This window comes from Micromys minutus (genome assembly GCF_963924665.1).
Source record: "Micromys minutus genome assembly, chromosome: 1".
Lineage (NCBI taxonomy): Eukaryota > Metazoa > Chordata > Mammalia > Rodentia > Muridae > Micromys > Micromys minutus.
The window spans coordinates 60418411-60424278 of NC_137969.1; positions in this window are offsets into that span (position 1 = coordinate 60418411).

Here is a 5868-nt window from a genome sequence, read left to right on the forward strand (position 1 = left end):
CTCTGAGACTTCATCTTTTGGAGGAGTTTGGTTAGACAAAATGAAAATGCTTATCCTTCACACATTCACACATTAATGTGCACTGGCAAGCTGTAAAAAGCAGATAGAGTATACAATTCTTTCTAGAAGGATCTGTGATGAGAGGGGCTGTGTTTGTAGTATCTGGAGAAGCAGCAGCCTACAGGGGCTGCTTTGAGAAGTCCTAGGCTGTAGTTTATAAAACTGCATTTAAGTTCTAACGTTCTCCTTGTACAAAACAGGAGGATTTCTAGGAAATGGGCATTTCCCAGGTATCCAAGTGATATGCTGAACAGGAAACACTTTTTTATTCTTCCCAGCCTCTCTGGTAGGTGTTTCTCTTTCTAATGGTGTCACCACTTTTGCTGCCATGCAAGCTACAAATTTGACTTTTTGTGTCGATCTAGCCATGCTAAATTGTGACACTTTATTCTCTACAGTAGCCGAAAACACATTTCAATGTATATGTGTATATACATAATACAAATATGTGTGTGTATGTGTGTGTGTATGTATAATAAATCTTTGTGTGTATGTGTATGATGTGCCCATGTCCCATTTCATGCGTGTGGATGTCAGAGGATAATTTTGGATACTGGTGTGCTTTATTGAAACAGTGTCTCTTGTTGATTATTGTTGGATACACCAGGCTAGCTAGCCCTCCAGTATACTGGACCCTTCCATCCCACCCCACTTCTGACCATAGAAGCATTGGGATTACACATGTATAGTGCTGTGCCTGTTCTTACATGGTGATCTGATGTCCACATGGCAAATGCTTTACTCACTGAGCTATCCCTATTACAGATGGCTGTGAGCCACCAGGTAGTTGCTGGGACTTGAACTTAGGACCCCCTGGAAGTGTAGTCAGTGCTTTTAACTGTTGAAATATCTCTTCAGCCCCTGGACCCATATTTTGATTGCTGCTTTTAGTTGGAGAACACAAGGCTCTCTTAAACTACAAATCTAGTCAGATCACATCCCTTCTTGATTTTCAAAGATCCGCATGATTGATAAAGTTTAATGTCAAGTTCTTCACCATTATTTCTGGACAATGCCTAACTTATCTCTTTCTTATCTCAATGAGCCAAGTTCCTTGCTTCTTGAAAATGGTCATTTTTTTTTTTTTATCTCCTCATACTTTTCTCCCCTTGGGATTTCTACCTCTTATCTCTTCCAATTAAGACAATCCCCCGCAGTGAACAGTCTTCTCATTCTAGATGCTGATCCCCTGTCATTTCTTTGAACCCTCCTCTTGCACCCAAATTTGGACACATGTTCTCCCTTTTCTGAGCTTCATCTGCACATCTCTTATCTCCTATGCTCCGCCCAGCGTGAGAATCATCTACTAAGCCATGCTATCATTCTTCAGATGATGGGTTTATTCAGTACAAGGGGTAGTGCACTGAGTGGGCTGAACCACTCTGAAGATCCTTCGGTCATGTCTGTGTGGGTTCCAGAGCATGGATACAAATACACCAATGTACAAAGAAGCCAATACTGTGACAAAGGAAAGTGCTTTGTTGAAAATTAGCTGACCAGGAAATGGGAGGCAGGTTCACTCTGCCCACATGATTGGCTAGTGAATGGGGTTTCGAGGGCATTTGAGAGCCAATGAGCCCAACAATCTCTTGGGTTTTGATGGCATCCTTCAAGGCTTTTACTATTCTAGTCCTTCCTATGCTATCGTATCGGTCAGGACTTTTCTCTCAGCTGACTAATATGTTCTGAACACAGGACTCCATTGTTCTGAGACTTTTATTTGATCCAGCTCAGGGTCATCCTAAGATCAGACTTAGAGGTGCCTCCCAGGATACGCTGTTTAAAACACTTTGAAAAGGTGTGTGGAAGAAGGAGGAGGAACTTGACGGAGGCACCTAGAGGGAGCAGAAAGCAGAGGACTTAACAGAGTCTGAGAAGCAGAAGTTCAAATGGCCGGCAGCTGGGCAGGAACTCAATTATGAATGTCAGCCCGGGATGATCCAAGCTGGGACTCTGCCTTCGCACGGCATCTTGGAGGCGGCCATCTTATTCTATAGATGGCTCTGTTCTCCAGAATGTCTCTCAGTCCCTGAGAGAGGCTTCCCAGTTACAAGATAAATAGTAACACTTGTAAGCCCTTTTTAGTAAAAGATCTGTGAAGATGGGCTAGAGCTCAGGACCCCATTCATTCATTCATTCATTCATTTATTCATCATTTGATCAGTCAGTCACTTATTTAACAAGGATTTCTTATGAGCCAGCCACTAACCTAAACACTCATCCCTGCCCTCAGTCTCTTAGTTACCTCAGTCAAACTGTATGTCCTGAAGAAGTCCCACTGTACGTCTACCTTCAGTCTCTCCCATCCATCCTGAGCTACTGTCTGCAGAGTGGCCAGCAACTCCTGCCCAGGTGTTAAGCATCTTTTTTCAGGTGAGTTCTTTCATCTTCCTTAAAACTCAACATGAAAAGGCATCTGTCCTTTGATCAAGCGGCAAAGCCTCCCTTCCAGCCCCAACCGGTGAAGGCTGCAGAACAAGCCTGCACTGAGCGCCCTGTGCACAGCCCGGTGCACTCGAAGCTCACCAGAAATACACAGAAGTCCCCAGCACTCAAGGCTGGGAAGATGTGGCAGGATGATAAATAAGCCTGGATGATGATTTCAGAGGATGGTAATTTCTTGCTTCCTCAGAGACTCTACAAACACAGCTGTCAGAAGTGCATTGTGTAAATCAGATGCTAATTAAATTAAATCCCCAACGGAATCTAGGCGGCAGGGCGTTGCGTCTTGTTTTCCTGCAAACTGGGCCTCTCAATCAAGACAGCTGGAGCACCGGTGGTTCAGGTACCTGGAAGCAACAGCCTCGGGTGAGGGGAGAAGACTGCTTTCATAATTAAGTTGCCGTCAGGAAGAGGGAGGTAGATGCCATTTCTTATATGATCAGTAATGCTAAGGATGCCAAAAAGCTCGTGATATCCGAGCTGGACCGGGGGTGGGGACTGGGTTCTGATGCTGAGAGCATGGCCAGCAGTCAAAGGACACACAACAGAAAGGATTTGAAAGAGTCCATAGACACAGATGTGACGCTGACATAGGAAAAAGCTTCCTACGCCATGTAGAGAACACAGAGACAGCAGCATGGGTAAGTCAGTCATTCGGCAAAGGTTTTTAATTTATTTATTCATTCCTTTAAAAAAAAGCACATTTAATTTTATTGGGAGGGAGCACTTGCTGTGTGGTGTTGATGTTGATGTCAAAAGACAAGTTTGCAAGAGTCAGTTTTCTTCTACTATGTGGGTCCCAGGTATCAAGCTGAGATCCTCAGACTTGGTGGCAAGTATCCTCACCTGATACGCCCTTTTGCCAGCCCCATTTGATCATTCTTGAAATGTTTACTAAATACTTAGCCTGTACTGGGCTCTATGCTGAGGGTACCCACAGAGAGTGTCTGCCACGAAGGAGCTTCTGGCTCACTGGAGGGACAAATATTAAAAATCAACTATAATAATATGTAGCTAGGTCAAGTGTGGATTCATTGAAGCAGGGCATGCAGGGTGGGGAGGGGGGTCCTTTAAAAACAAAGTCAAATTATAAGTAGTGAGAGTGCTCTGGGGCTGGGGAGATGGCTCAGTGGGCAAATGCACTTGCTGCCGAGATTGACAACCAGAGTTGAATTTCCTGGACCCACATGTAGAAGGGGAGGACCAACTCCTGCAAGTGTCCTCTGACCACTACGCGTGCACGCATGCGCACACACTAACACAAATAGATGTTTGGGCTTTTTAAAGTCTTCTGTCTCCTCCATTCTTTGACCTGTCTCTAGAGTTGGTAACCATCAGTGTTCTAGCTCCTTAGAGCCATGAGGCAGGTGACTCGTGTGTGTGTGTGTGTGTGTGTGTGTGTGTGTGTGTGTGTGTGTGTGTGTGTGTTGTTTGCTTTGTACAAGATACATCTCAGCAGAATGTAGAGATACATTTTGAACTTATGACTTATGGTAGCGCTGTGTATTTTTTAACCAATTATTGGTACCAGACTCATAAATACAGTCTGCCACCAGTAATTGTTATTTTCATTTTTTAAAAGATTTATTTATTTTTATATGAGTACACTATAGCCATCCAAAGACACACCAGAAGTGGGCATCTGGATCCCATTACAGATGGTTGTGAGTCACCATGTGGTTGCTGGGAATTGAATTCAGGACCTTAGGAAGAACAGTCAGTTCTCTTAACCTTTGAGCCATCTCTCCAGCCCCTGTTTTTGTTTTTGCTTAAAAAAAAAAAAAAAAAAAAAAAAAAAAAAAGCAGAGCTACAATAGAGAAATGGGGAAACAACCCCACGTGTCTACAAAATGGGATATAAACTAGTGATAAAAAAAAAAAAAAAAAAAAAAAAAAAAAAAAAAAAAACCAGAACAAAACATAACGAAAACAACCCAAACCAAAACAAACTCAACTTCATGCAAGAAAAAACATAAACTTTAAACGCAGCCTGCTGAGTGAAAAAGAAACTTTGGATAGGAGGTCGCATGCTCTATTCCACTATGGAATTCTATTAGCAAACTGCTCCACAACAGCCCAAAGTGCCATGCTGAGGAAATCGGAGCAGTGCCTGACCTTGTGTAGTAGGAAACCAGGAGACGCAGGATCAACTGGGTCAGGGCACAAGGGAACTTCCAAGGGTGTGGGCAGTGTTTTATCTTGGTAGGAGTTTTGATCACATGGTTTTATATACTGGGTTACACAACAAACAATTGAAATGTGTGCTTCTGGGGGCTAGGGAGAACATAGCCTCTGTGGTACTTGCAATGACAAGGACATGAGTTATATTCTCAGAATCCATATGGGTTTGGGGATTTTGGTTTTTATTAATTTGTTTTTTGTTTTGATTTTGTTTTGTTTTGTTTAAGGCTTGGAATTGTGGTGTGCTCTGGGGCAGCACAAGCAGATTCCTGAAGTTCATATTAATCACTGAATGCTGTGTCCCAGTGAGAGATCCTGTCTCCAAAAGGAAAAAGCAAGGGGACTGCCCCCAGAGGAATAACATCCAAGTCTGTCCTCTGACCTCCACACATACCATGTCTACATGCATATAATAAACATGTGGTTTGCGAGCTTTTCCAGTACTAAGTTTACTGTGAATAGAATAAAAATAAAACACCATGAGCTTTAATTCATGACCCACATGTTGAAATACTTAAGGGGAAATGCAGTGATGTCTGGAATTTGTTTTACATGCATAGGAACAGTATGATTGATGGAGAGGGATGGATAGATGGCTAGAGCTAAGATGGAGCAAGGACAGTAAAATAGTAATGGGGGGGGGGCATGAGTGTCTTCCCTGAAATGCCCTTTCATCTTGGTTCTGTTGCTGAATAAAATTTTGGGGTGGCAAAGCAACTTGATATCTCTGTTAGCGGGTGTAGCACTTGCTTGCTGTTCTTTGGGGAATGAGTGCGTCTTTCTGAGGTCGTAAGATACTACCCACGACCTGGGATCCTGTAAGACAGTGGTTCCTAGATATAGGAGCAATGAAAGATCCCTTGCAAGTTTTTGAAAATCCACGTTATGGACACACAATGGGAACCTTGATGTAGGGACCTATAGCAGTGGTTCTCAACCCGTGGACTGCGACCCTACAGGGGTCGAATGTCACACATCCTGCATTATCGACTGTTTACATTACAATTCATAACTGCAGCAAAATTTCAGTTATGAAGTAGCAACAAAATAATTTTATGGATGGGGTCACTACTACATGAGGAACTGTATTAAAGGGTCACAGCATTAGGATTGTGAGAACCACTTCTCTAAAGGATTCTCCCCAGGTCTACAAACTATACTTTCCTTCTACTCGGAAATGAAATC